Source organism: Berghia stephanieae, chromosome 11 (genome assembly GCF_034508935.2).
Source record: "Berghia stephanieae isolate SIO BIC M18660-M18661 chromosome 11, UCSD_Bste_1.3, whole genome shotgun sequence".
NCBI lineage: Eukaryota > Metazoa > Mollusca > Gastropoda > Nudibranchia > Aeolidiidae > Berghia > Berghia stephanieae.
In genome coordinates, this window is record NC_088370.1 from 26,474,855 (window position 1) to 26,489,854 (window position 15,000).

Consider the following 15,000-nt stretch of genomic DNA (forward strand, 5'->3'; position numbering starts at 1 on the left):
AATAAAATAAAATAAAATAAAATAAAATAAAATAAAATAATGGCTAAACTCCATTTGATCGAGACATCGATAAAATCAAAATAGGCTTATGCACGTCCATTAATTGTTCTCACCATACTCACAGTCACGATGGGCTTCAACAGTCGTGACGTCACTTCCCTCGTAATGACGCATAGTAACTTAGTAACTGGTTCTAAACTATTGGAACAATGGCGGACGCCCTTATAGAATACTTCTCAGACGACCATAAGAATGTATTCAGAGGAGAAAAACATTATAAATCTGATCATGTTTTGACTTTTATACATTCTGATCACGACATGTGAAAAAGTTCTGGCCAGCATGAAAAATAAAAAGTACCGATTTTCTTTGTTTAGAACCAAGCTGCTCGTTGCTATTGCATACAATTGTCTTCGACATCTCGGAGTTACGACTTAATGACAAGACAAGAAGATTGGTTCACAGACCTTTCCACACGGGACTCGTATAGATAGAACAAAGGTGACGTCATTCAGGCCTTTATAATTTTTTTCTCACTAAACTGTATTCAGGCAAAGGGTTAACCCACACCGTAGACTGACTCCGACGACCCGACACTGCCGTCCTCTGCCGTCTTCCGGATAAAGACGTCGGGCACGGACAAAATACTAAGAATAAAAAGAAGAGCCGCTAGACCTACCCCGAGATGCATGGAGATGTGGCATTTATTATGGCCTTTACGCCTTTCCGCCACGACATCATAAGATCCCGCCGCCTTGGCATTCTACGAAGGAATAAAGATAATTCATCAAACAAGATGTCTCATGTCAACAGGAATCACCCATGTTGTCCAAGTGAGAAAATTGGGGTTAATAATTTTGCCCAAGGAAAAAAGAACGAAAGTACGACGGCTTGAATCCGGGACCTTCCGGATTACAGGGCAATCTCTTAACCATTCGGCCACTTATGAGAACGCTTTGGAAAAAAAAGCGATGCGTGCTTGTGGTGAAAGAGAAAACAGACTCCCACCATAATATTGTACTCCAGACCTTCCAAAAGAATGCAACAGCTAGAGAGGATGTTGGGACTGGTACCATTACCTCTGTAGACAAGCTGTATGGGCCTCTGTCAGAGATGGGGAAGAGAACGGCCTTCATCCACCAATTAGATGTCCAAACATAAAGGAGGAGGATGATTAAGAAAGAAGAAAGAAGAGAGGAGAGTGAAGAATGAAGAGTGAGTGAAGAGTGAAGAGTGAAGAGAGAAAAAGAGAAGAAGACAACAAGAAGAAAAAGAAGAAGAAGAAGAAGAAGAAGAAGAAGAAGAAGAAGAAGAAGAAGAAGAAGAAGAAGAAGAAGAAGAAGAAGAAGAAGAAGAAGAAGAAGAAGAAGAAGAAGAAGAAGAAGAAGAAGAAGAAGAAGAAGAAGAAGAAGAAGAAGAGAAGAAGAAGAAGAAGAAGAAGAAGAAGAAGAAGAAGAAGAGAGGAGGAGGAGGAGGAGGAGGAGGAGGAGGAGGAGGAGGAGGAGGAGGGGGAGAAAAAGAAGAAGTGGTAGTATAGTAGTAATAGTAGTAGAAGTAGTAGTAGTAGTAGAAGTAGTGTAATTCCAGTCTTGGAATAAGGACAAATTGGTTGTGTAGCTTTGGGGTGTATTGTACTGATGGGCAATTTATACCTTTGATTACTCAGAATTGTTTGTCTGCGCAGCTAATAGTTAGGGATTATGGGTAAATGTTGAGTGTTCATTTGTATGCCTGTGTAATATGTGGGCCAGTATGTGAGTGTGTGTGTGTATGTGTGTGTGTGTGTGTTTGCGTGCGCGCGCGCGGATAATAAGATTCAGGTCAAGAGAAAGCAATGATCAGAGAAATTCGTGGGCAATGTGGTCAGACAATCTGGTCGGTGATCCGCTGGAGGCAGCGTGGCTCAGCGGGGTACGGTCTTTGCTTCGTACCCGAAAGGTACTGAGTTCGATAATCCGCCGCTGCGATGTGTGGCCTTGAGCAAGTCACCTCAATTTGCGGCGCTGCACTGCGGCTGACGCCTGGGTTATTCCCGTCTTCCTTTGGAATGGACCCGAAAGATAAATTTCCCCTATGGGATGAATGGAGGGAATTATTATTATTTAGTTGTTATTATTATTATTATTATTATTATTATTATTATTATTATTATTATTATTATTATTATTATTATTATTATTATTATTATATTATTATTATTATTTTTATTATTATTATTATTATTATTATTATTATTATTATTATTATTATTATTATTATTATTATTATTATTGTTTTAGTCCTTCAGAGTCATCTGGAGCCATGGAGCCGGGGTTAATCTCAGTTTCTGGAGCGTGAAACAGCGATAGCAATTGCTTGCTACCCTTTTGATAGGACGGACGCTAGTCGATTGCAAAATAATATACTATCCGCCAGATCTAACAGATCTAGCTAGAAAATCATTGCTGGGTGCACAGGGGGTTCAGAAAATAAATAAATAAATAAATAAATAAAACAAATCTCGACATCGCTGAGATTGATCTCGGCTCTTTTGCAAGTATAATGAGTGCTCTATCAACTGGGCTATCGGGACCCCCCGACAATGTTCTGTACACAGACACAGATCTTATTCGTGACCAATCGCCTCTAAACGGTATTGGCATCGGCGTTAGCAAGTCGTAGAAAACTGAATATTAAGTCTACATCGACGTGCACGTAACTGCGGGTCTGATAACCAAATACAATTCTGGGCTTGGTCTAAACGTTATGGCAATGGACACCACTTTTTAAAATAATTGAGCTTTTATATAGCGCAATATCCACTAAACGTGCTCAAAGCCCTTTACAAGGGGGACTGGCCAACAGAAACATTTCGTATTTATGATGGGAGATGACGCATGTTAGGCGAAAATACAATTTTATCGGACAGAGACAACGTTGTTGACGGCCAGGTACTCATTTTACACCTGAGTAAGGTGAGAGAATGTGAATAACGAGCCTTCTCCGAGGACTGAATTATGCACCAAGCGAGGCACGAACCCAGGACCTTCAGATACGAAAGCGAGTGTCATACCACAAGACCGCATAGCTGCCTAAATTTTGAATTATTTTGAGAGGGTATTCTCATTGCAATACTGAGTTCACAATAATTTGGGTTATCAGACCTGCAAGTAAGTCCACGTATGTCTGTATTATAGACATTGTTGGATTAAAATGCTTTATTAAATTCATTGAAGAGTAAAAAGCCTTGAATTGAGGAGTTTTCGAAATGTTTACTTTAAATTCATTTCTCAGCAATGAACTAACAATGAATATAATAGCTGTAAGAATGAACAAAATACCAAGCACGGAACGTTTACAGAAACACAAAGATACAATGAAACAACGCACGCGAATCCACAAACACACACAAACACACACACACACACACATACACACGCACTCACACTCACAATCTTCATGATGGCTTTTATATATATATATATATATATATATATATATATATATATATATATATATATATATATAATATAAGTTCATTCACGTATTTTTTACCGAAACAATTATTTTTTCTATATCCTCCAACTGATGAAATGGAGGACATAGAATAAACAGTTTCTAATATATATATATATATACTAAAACAATTCAAACTTTCATTTCAAACTGACAAAACACAAACAATCGGACATGCCATTGTCTTTTCATTCTAAACAGATCGTTGTTACAAACCAGACTTTTGTTCAGGAAAAGGAGGTATTTATTGAAAGCTGTATTGATTCCGTGATTTAGGGGCTTCGGGTGAAATTGCAGCAATAAATCAAGTCTTCTCGCCAGAGAAAAAATAATCATGTATGTTGTTTGTCTCCCTGAACACCAGTTCAGTCCCTTGATAATTTGGCGATAGAACGAAGTTGACGTCACTCGGGTCTTTGATGTCGTTTTTTTTTTTTTTTTTTTAATTTTTTTTTTTTAAATTTTTTGCCATCCATGTTAATGAGTAATTCTCACTAAACTGTATTTGGGCTTACCCACACAGGAGACTAACTCCGACGACCCGGCACTGCCGTCCTATGCCGTCTTCCGGATAAAGACGTCGGGCACGGACAAACTGCCTAGAATGAAGAGGTCTAGCGGCTCTTCTCTTTATTCTTGGTATTTTGTCCTAGCCCGACGTCTTTATCAGAAAGACGGCAAAGGACAATATAATATTTTGCGTTGGTTTGAGGGTATTTCCACTACAACAATGAGACCACAACAATTTGGGTTATCAGACCTGCAAATAAGGATAATCTCTGGATCTATGGGCATGATGGTTTTGAAGGACTACTGGGTTTTTTTCAAGAGTACAACAGAAAAGAGAAATTATAACCTTTAACCCTCTCCATTCCAACTATAGGGAATGAGATTAGCGGAAGAGTAGCGTCCCTTGATTGGAAGTCACGAGCGGAAAAGTTATTAAAGAGAGAACGTCATGTTGGTTGTGCGGCATGAGACACTTCACCGAAAGCGAGGACGAGAGAGACGCATGCGCAAAACCATTTCTCGTTGTCTCTGTAAGGTGACGTCCAATCAAGGGACGCTACTCTTCCGCTAATCTCATTCCCTACAGGAAAATCGTTACTTTCGTTACGATACAACCAACATTTTTCTTTTTCTATTTTTTTTTTTTTTTTTTTTTGGTACATCATAACATTTAATGAAAATGAACAGTGTGTTGTAGATAGAGCAGGTTTTGCAAAAGAAATTATTTATCTCAAGAACTATACTGTTATTGTGTTTGAGTGATAACAAATATAATATGTTTGTGTTAGTTGGGTGTGAAGTTTTGGGGAAAATCCTGAAAGTGGCTGGTAAGGAGAGGGTTAAAATAAAACTAAACAAAAACCAAAACAACAGTACCGGAAATGGGTTTGGATGAAAACATTGTGAGATAGAGAGCGAGATAGAGAGGATTAGATTTAACGATGATTGTTTTAAATTAGTTTCTTTTGTGACATGTGACAATCGTTTCTATAGTGACAGGGTTAATAACCAATGGTATCTCGTCGGAACACAGTTCAATGAGCTTTTACTTCTTTTTTACCACCACCACCATTATCATTATAATCATCATCATCATCATCACTACCAATATCATCATCCTCATCATCATCATTATCATCATCATCATCATCATCATCATCATCATCATCATCAGCACCACCATCACCATCATCACCACTATCAACATCATCATCACAATCACCATCATCATCATCATCATCGCCACCGCCATTAGCACAACCACAATTACTTCCATTACCACCATCATCACCATCACCATCACTACCAATATCATCCTCCTCCTCCTCCTCCTCCTCATCATCATCATCATCATCATCATCATCATCATCATCATCATCATCATCATCACCAGCACCACCATCACCATCATCACCACTATCACCATCATTACCATCAACACCACCACCACTCCCACAATTACCACCATCATCACCATCTCACCTCCTCCTCCTCCTCCTCCTTTTCCTTCTCTCTCTAATCCATTCTTCAAAGCCGACCGGCTATAAACTATAAATACATGGCGATCACGAGCATGTTATTAGAGCCTTCTGCAGTTATTCTAATAAATCAAACAATGACAATGGGCATGGTCTATATTAACTTTCCATGCGATCGAGGTCATTGGTCACTTTGCAAAATGTGCTCAAAGTGACTCACTTAGTGAAAAGTGTTCACACCTTTTAAATATCTAACATTACGATTGGTCATTTTATTCAGATTAAAACATGGGTATGTTTACATTCTTTCATAAACACAGCAGCGTGTTTACATTTGTTAAGAAATATCCAATTGTTGGAGAGCAACAAATCATGTGATTGATGACTTGGTTGGACGAAGACATGAATATAGATAGTTCGAAGATGACGTCACTCAGGCCTTTGTTATTGTTTTTGCCATCCGCGTTTGTGAGTTGTTCTGACTAAACTGTATTAACCAGACTATAAAAGTTCATGGTCACACAGAGTTTGTGTGTTGGTCCTTTATACTTCCGGATGGCAATGTTGTGAACTCCTTGGCCAACCGCATTCTATCTATAGATCGCTCCCATTATTAAAAGCACATCGTGACAATAGAACACGGAAGGCCTACCAACATTATTACCACGACTGAGAACAAAGAATTTATGGTTCCTCTGTGATCTCCTGTTGCTATGCCTGTCAAGCTATTGACATGGATGCCTTTTTAACTATTATATCTTACAGTATGAGCCTTCAGTTCTTTTATCAACATACAGAGCATACACTTTTGAAAATTACGTCAGTTATCGAATAGTTTATTAAAACTAGACTAGTCGAATAAACATTTAAATTGTTTTATTTTTGACTCGAAAATTTAAAATAAAGTATATTTTAGCTCTGAAATCAACCGCAGACCCATAGCCACCTTAAGTGCTTGCCTATCACCCGGAGTAAAGAGCCCACAGATCCTGAGCACCACTCACAATTTTAACATAAATGATTGGGGGAAAATGCAGCAAGTCGTCAGGTTTTGCGATGCAATACGCTTCAACAGTCATGACGTCACTTCCCTCGTAATGACGCATGGTAACTTAGTAACTGACTCTAAACTATCGGAACAATGGCGGACGCCCTTATGAAATATTTCTCCGACGAGCATAAAAGCGTATCCAGAGGGAAAAAAACATTATAAATCTGATCATGCTTTGACTTTTAGACATTCTGACCACATGACATGTGAAAAAGTTCTAGTTACTAAGTTACCAATACGTCATTACGAGGGAAGTGACGTTACGACTGTTGAAGCGTATTTGTTACCCGCCATGTCGTGAGACGTGAGCCTCACTGTAGCTGTCGTTAACTCATGGCCTGGTACTAACCCAAAAAAAATTGGTCATGAAAGAAGACGAAGATAATGGTGGGAAAACTTAATTGTGAGTTACGGTTGTAATCAATAGCTCAACCAAGAGAAGCATTTGTTTCCTTGAGCAATTATAACTAACTTTTCACTTTCGCTTGATGATCGTGGGGGTGGGGGGGGGGGGTACCCGATAGCCCAGTTGGTAGAGTACGACTAGCCTCACACGCAAAGGGGCCGAGATCGATCCGGCCTGTCCACCCAGCAATGAATGGGTAGCTGAGTCTGTTAGATTTGGCGGTAAGTACTTTGCGATAGCCTTAGCGTCCTATCCAAAGGATATCAAGCAGTTGCTATTGTCCGTTTCCCTCTATAGAACACGGTATAAACTCCGGCTCCATGGGCCTCATGGTTCTGAATGACTACTTTTATTTGGTGATCGTCGTCTTTCTTTGTGACGTAATATTTTGGTTCATAACAGGCTTTTGTGCGGCTTTGTGGTCTTGTGATATGACACTCGCTTTCGGATCGGAAGGTCCTGGGTTCGAGCCTCGCTCGGCGCATAGTTGAGTCCTTGGAAAAGGCTCTTTACTCACTTTCTCTCACCGTACTCAGGTGTAAAATGAGTACATGGCCGTTAACAGCGTTGTCTTTGTCCGAAAAATTGTAATATCGCCTAACAGGCGGCATGTCCCGTCCTACATGTTAAATGTTGTTATTGACCAGGGACCCCTTGTAAAGCGCTTTGAGCACATTTAGTGGATATTGCGCTATATAAAGCTCAATTTTATTATTATTTTAATTTAGTTTACGATGGAGATGGCCCAAGTCAGAGCATGATAAATAAAGGTCACTGGGTTCGCATTGACGTAAACGGTTAAAAATACTTTATAATATAAAACATGGAATCAATCTATTTTTGGGAAATTCTCTACAGTACAAGTCGTGATATCATAATAATATTATACGTCAGAGTTGCCAGATAGTTTTGACATTAAAAGCCGAATGAATTAAAGAAAGTGTGTGTGTGTGTGTGTGTGTGTGAGAGAGAGAGAGAGAGAGAGAGAGAGAGAGAGAGAGAGAGAGAGAGAGAGAGAGAGAGAGAGAGAGAGAGAGAGAGAGAGAGGGAGAGAGAGAAGTAAAAATAAAACTGTATTCATACGATATATAGATGACATGTTAAATTTCACACAAAAATGAAAACTGACAAAAATTGATTTGTTTTCTACAAGTTCTAGTGTCGTGATTTAGTGTCGTGTCTCAAGAAAAAGAATTTCGATTTTGTTTTTTATACTTAGTAATTTTTGCATATTTTGTATTAATGATGATGGTGGTGTATATGATGATGATTATTATTATTGTTATTATTATTATTATTATTATTATTATTATATTATTATTATTATTATTATTATTATTATTTATTATTATTATTATTATTAATCATTATCAATATTATTATCATTATCATTATTATTATTATTATTATTATTATTATTATTATTATTATTATTATTATTATTATTATTATTATTTTATATAATGATGATGATGATGATGATGATGATGATGATGATGATGATGATGATGATGATGATGATGATGATAATGATAAGAATGATAAGAATGAGATATTTTTTTTAAAGAAAAAAAATAATAATAGTATTAATAATAATAATAATAATAATAATAATAATATAATAATAATAATAATAATAATAATAATGACGATGATGAATGATTGATGATTTATGATATGATGATGGATAGTAATAACAATAATAATAGTAGTAGTAATAATAATAATAATAATAATAATAATAATAATAATAATAATAATAATAATAATAATAATAATAATAACAACAACAACAACATGCCAACGATTTGGAGTTTAACGTAACAACGCCAAACTGGCAATCGTGGTGTGTGTATTGATTTTGTCTAATAAACATAATAATAGAACGTCGCGACTAGTTACTAATGGCGACGAGATTAATGAAGTATCTCCGTGACAAAGTCATGAAGGAGTTATCACGTTACACATGTATATCTTGTTACCCACGTCCTTGTAGTTGGCTTGTACTGGGTATGTGAAGACAACGGGGATGGGTTGATGGGTAGATTGGATGGATGAATGGATGGATGAATAGGTTTGATGGATGGGTTGATGGATGGATGGATGAATAGGTTTGATGGATGGGTTGATGGATGGATGGATGGATGGATGGATGGATGATTAGGTATGATGGATGGGTTGATGGATGGATGGATGGATGATTAGGTATGATGGATGGGTTGATGGATGGATGGATGTATGAATAGGTTTGATGGATGGGTTGATGGATGGATGGATGGATGGATGAATAGGTTTGATGGATGAGTAGATGGATGAGTAGATGGATGGATGGATGGATGGATGAATAGGTTTATGGATGGGTAGATGGATGGATGGATGGATGGGTGAATAGGTTTGATGGATGAGTATATGGATGGATGGATGATTAGGTATGACGGATAGGTAGATTTGATGGATGGATGGATGGATGGATGGGTTGATGAATATGTTTGATGGACGGGTTGATGGATGGATGGATGGATGAATAGGTTTGATGATTGGGTAGATTTGATCGATGGATGGATGGATGGATGGGTTGATGAATATGTTTGATGGACGGGTTGATGGATGGATGGGTGAATAGGTTTGATGGATGAGTATATGGATGGATGGATGATTAGGTATGACGGATAGGTAGATTTGATGGATGGATGGATGGATGGATGGGTTGATGAATATGTTTGATGGTGATGAATGGGAGTAGGTTTGATGATGTGGATAGATGGTGGGGTTAGGTGGGTGTGAGGATGGGATATGGTGGTGTTATGGATATGTGAGTGGGTAGAAGTTGGATGGAATGAGTGTGAAATTTTGATGTAGATGATGATGAGTGTTGATGATGTAGTTAGGTTGATGTGAGTTGATGGGTGAGGATGTGAAGGAAGGTAGATGAGGGTGATGAGTGAAGTTTGATGGGATGGTGATGAAGTTAGGTGATGATGGATTTGATGATGGATGGATGGATTGATGAATGTTGATGGTGGTAGAGATGATGGATGATTGTGTGGGTGTGGAGGAGTTGTTTGATGATGGTGTAGTTGATGTGGTGTAGAGGATGATTTATGAGGAGATATGGAGGTATTTGATGGTGGGTGATAGTTGGTGTGTTGATTGTAAGGGGATGTAGTGGATGAGGATGAATGGATGGTGTTAGTTTGATGTATTGTATGATATAGATGTGAGTGGAATGTAGTTGATGATGTATGATGGATGATGAAGGTTTGGAGTGATGTAGATAGTTTAGTGATGATAGTGAGGTATGTGGGATAGGTTGTGATGGATGGATGGATGATGGATGGTTGATAGTTTATCGATGGTGGATGATGGATGGTTGATGAATATTTGATGGATGGGTGATGGATGATGATGGATGGTGATATGGATTGATGGTAATTGATGGATGATGAGGTATGGATGGTATGTTGATGGATGGTGATGTGAGGTTGGTAAGGTTGATGATAGGTTGATGGATGGTATGAGATGGATGGATGGATAAGTTGATGGTGGGTGGATGATGATGGATGGATGATTGGTATATATGGTTGTGATAGGTGTGATGGATGGGATGGATGGATGTGAATAGGTTTGATGGATGGTAGTGATGGATGGATGAGAGTATGATTAGGTTTGATGGATGGGTATGGATGGAATGGATAAATAGGTTGTGATGGTGGGATGGATGGATGGATGATGAATAGGTTTGATGGATGGGTAGATGGATGATGGTGATGTTGAAGTTTATGGATGGTGGAGATAGTGATGGATGGTGATGAGATGGTTATGGATGGATAGGTTGATGGATGGGATGGATGATGATGAATAGGTTTGATGGTTGATGATGGAATGTATTGAGATTGGAGGGTTGATGGATGGATGATGGAGAATAGGTTGATGGATGGTTTTTGGATGATGTTAATAGTTTGATGGAGGGTAGATGGTGTTGATGGATGGATTTGATGGGTTGATGGATGGATGGATGGATGATTAGGTTTGATGGATGGGTAGATGGATGGATGGATGGATGATGATGGGTTGATGATGATGTGTATGGATGGTGATGGATGGATGGATGAATAGGTTTGATGGATGGATTGATGGATGGATGATTAGGTTTGATGGATGGTAATGGATGGATGTGGATGATAGTTTGATGGATGGGTAGAGGATGGATATGTATGATAGGTTGATGGAATGGATGGATGGATGGATGAATAGGTTTGATGATGGGATTGTGATGGATGGATGATGGATGGATGAATATGTTTGATGGAGGGTTGATGGATGGATGGATGATATAGGTTTGATGGATGGGTAATGGATGGAGTGTGATGATGATGAGGTGTGATAATGGTTGATGGATCTGATGGATGGATGGATGTGATGAATAGTTTGATGGATGGTAGATGGATGGATGGATGATGAATAGGTTTGATGGATGGTAGATGGATGGATGGATGATGAATAGTTGTATGGATGGGTAGATGGATGGATGGATGTGAATAGGTTTGATGGATGGGTATGATGGATGGATGGATGAATAGTTTGATGGATGGGTTGATGGATGGATGATGGATGTATGATAGTTTGATGGATGGGTAGATGGATGGATGTGATGATAGGTTTGATGGATGGTTATGGGTGGATGGATGGATGAATAGGTTTGACGGATGGTTGATGGATGATGGATGGATGAATAGTTTGATGGATGGGTAATGATGGTGGATGATAGTTGTGATGGATGGTTGTGATGGATGATGGATGATAGTTTGATGGATGGTAATGATGGATGATGGATGATGATGATATGGTTTGATGGATGGGTGATGGATGGATGGTGATGAATAGGTTTGATGGATGGGTAGATTTGATGGATGGATGTGATGAATAGGTTTGATGAGGGTTGATGGATGATGGATGATGAATAGTTTGATGGATGGTAGGATTGGATGGATGGATGTGAATAGTTTGATGGATGGTAGGATGGATGGGATGGATGATGAATTAGGTTTGATGGATGGGTTGATGGATGGATGGATGTATGAATAGGTTTGATGGATGGGTAGATGGATGGATGGATGGATGAATAGGTTTGATGGATGGGTTGACGGATGGATGGATGGATGTATGAATAGGTTTGATGGATGGATGGATGGGTTGATGGATGGATGTATGAATAGATTTGATGGATGGATGGATGGATGGATGGATGTATGAATAGGTTTGATGGATGGGTTGATGGATGGATGGATGGATGATTAGGTTTGATGGATGGGTTGATGGATGGATGGATGGATGAATAGGTTTGATGGATGGGTTGATGGATGGATGGATGGATGGATGAATAGGTTTGATGGATGGGTAGATGGATGGATGGATGGATGTATGAATAGGTTTGATGGATGGGTAGATGGATGGATGGATGGATGTATCAATAGGTTTGATGGATAAGTAGATGGATGGATGGATGGATGAATAATGAATGGACTGATTGATGGGTGGATAGAAAGAATGAATGAATGAATTAATGAACTTAATCTATAGATCTAGATAGAATGAAGTTGACGGCACTCGAGTCTTTGTTATTGTTTTTTGCCATCCACGTTATGAGTAATATTCACTAACTGTATTAACCAGACTATAAAAGTTCATGGTTACACACAGTTTTGTGTGTTGGTCCGTTATACTTCCGTATAATGGACCAACACACAAAACTATGTGTAACCATGAACTTTTATAGTCGGGTTTTAATACAGTTTAGTGAGAATTACTCATAAACATGAATGAAAAAAAATATAAAAAAAAACAACTAACAAAGGCTTGAGTGACGTCAACTTCATTCTACCTATCTTTTCCAATGTTTCTTCTTCATTTTTCTTTTCTCTTTTCATTTCAGAGATCAACCATTTACGTGGAGGGGAGCCAAAATGAATTCGGGCGGATAGGCCAATAATTCGCTCGAGAAGCCAAAGCCATTTATGGTTTTCTTTATTTTTCGTTTGTTTTTTTTTTACTTTCTTTTTATATTTAATGTCTTTTTTTTTGTGGCAAAGGGGAGAGGGAGAGGGAGAAGGGAGGGAGTGTTGGGGATGGGGTGGGGTGGGGGGGGGGGAGGGTGGGGGGGGGGGACTTCGCTTATCTATTCTGTCTCCATCCCGCCTGTTGCTAAAGCAAATAAAGTAAATACACTTGGTGTCATTAGATTGGTAATAGAGGTACTTACTGTGTCTTCTATCCCCATATAAGAAGTTCACAACATTGACATCCGGAAGTATAACGGACCAACACACAAAACTATGTGTAACCATGAACGTTTATAGTCTGGTCCATTACAGTTTAGTGAGAAGTACTCATAAACGTGGATGGCAAAAACAATAACAAAGACCTGAGTGACGTCATCTTCGTTCTATCTATAGATAGAATGCGCTTGGCCAAGGAGTTCACAACATTGCCATCCGGAAGTATAACGGACCAACACACAAACGCTGTGTAACCATGAACGTTTATAGTCAGGTTAATACAGTTTAGTGAGAACAACTCACAAACGCGGATGGCAAAAACAATAACAAAGACCTGAGTGACGTCATCTTCGAACTATCAATAAGCGACTTGCCAATGTAACCTAACGGCTAAGTACGACTATGTAGTCACGTGATTATGACACTCCTCTTCGGACCAGAAGGTTAAGGGTTCCGTTCCCGCTCGCTGAGTAGAGCATAGTTGAGTTCTTGGAAAAGGCTCATTAGTCACATTTTAATATATTCTCTCACCGTACTCAGGTAGAAAATGAGTAGCTGGTCGTTACAGCGTTGTCTCTGTCGGAAAAAATTGTAATATTATCTCCTTAAAGGCGTCGTGATTCGTCCTACATGTTAAGTGCTGCTGTTTGCTTGGGACGCCTTTAAAACAATTTGAGCACGTTAAGTGGATATAGTGCTATATGGATGCTTAAGTTATATATATATATAATATATATATATATATATATATATATATATATATATATATATATATATATATGAGAAACTGACAGGACCTTCCATATCTATCCACATAATATCTACCTACCAAGATATCTACTTGTCTATCCATTTACCTATCTACCTATCCACCTATCTGCCTACATATCTATCCACATAATATCTACCTACCTACCCATCTATCAATTTACCCAATAATCTTCCTGTATATCTACCTATAGATAGTATGCAGATGACGTCATTCAGGCCTTTGTTATTGTTTTTGCCATCCGCGTTTGTTCTCACTAAACTGTATTAACCAGACTATAAAAGTTCAAGGTTACACAGAGTTTGTGTGTTGGTCCGTTATACTTCCGGATGGCAATGTTGTGAACTCCTTGGCCAAGCGCATTCTATCTATACTCATACTTAATGCATGTGTATGTATGTTAGTGAGCTCGGTTGGTTCCCCCCCCCCCCCCCCCCTCCCAATACACATACAATTTTCAAATAAAAATAAATTTTAAAATAATAAAGATGTAGCAGTTAGGAAATCACTCACCCCCCCCCCCCCCCCCCCCCCCCTTGCGTCTCAGTTCCAATTTCCATCTATTTTTTTTACAACAATATTTTTTTTGTCTATTATTTTTCTTTATTCCATTCCAATCGTTTTTGATTTCGTCGTCTGCGCCTTTGATTTGATTCGATATCACAAGAGGTCCCTATTGCCAGGATTCCCGAACTGACCAAAACAACACACACAAAAAAAAAAACGCCAAAAAGAAACCAACTAATTTTTAAAAATTCAATTCTTGCCGAAAAAAAAAGTTTTACTTTAAATACCGAATTATAAAAGAAATGCTCCCATCTTTTAAAAAGACCTAGATCTAGTGTTTGGTTTAAGATCATGTGACAGATAGGTTTGAAGGGGGGGAGGGGGGGTATTTTTATCGATCGATATTTGAAAAAACAATTTTCTGGTCAAATGTGAAAAAGGAATTTAGTCAGTGGACGGTAAATTATTGCCAGGAGTAAGGAGTGTAAGGAGCCAAAAATGAATTGGAG

At 38.5% G+C, this 15,000-nt stretch overlaps 1 protein-coding gene across 1 annotated transcript in view; it reads right to left on the minus strand.

Moving 5' to 3' along the window:
• Positions 1-15,000, minus strand: part of LOC144956587 (solute carrier family 35 member F3-like) — a 98,889-nt gene that overhangs the window by 42,235 nt on the left and 41,654 nt on the right. The gene's annotated exons all lie outside the window — the stretch shown is intronic.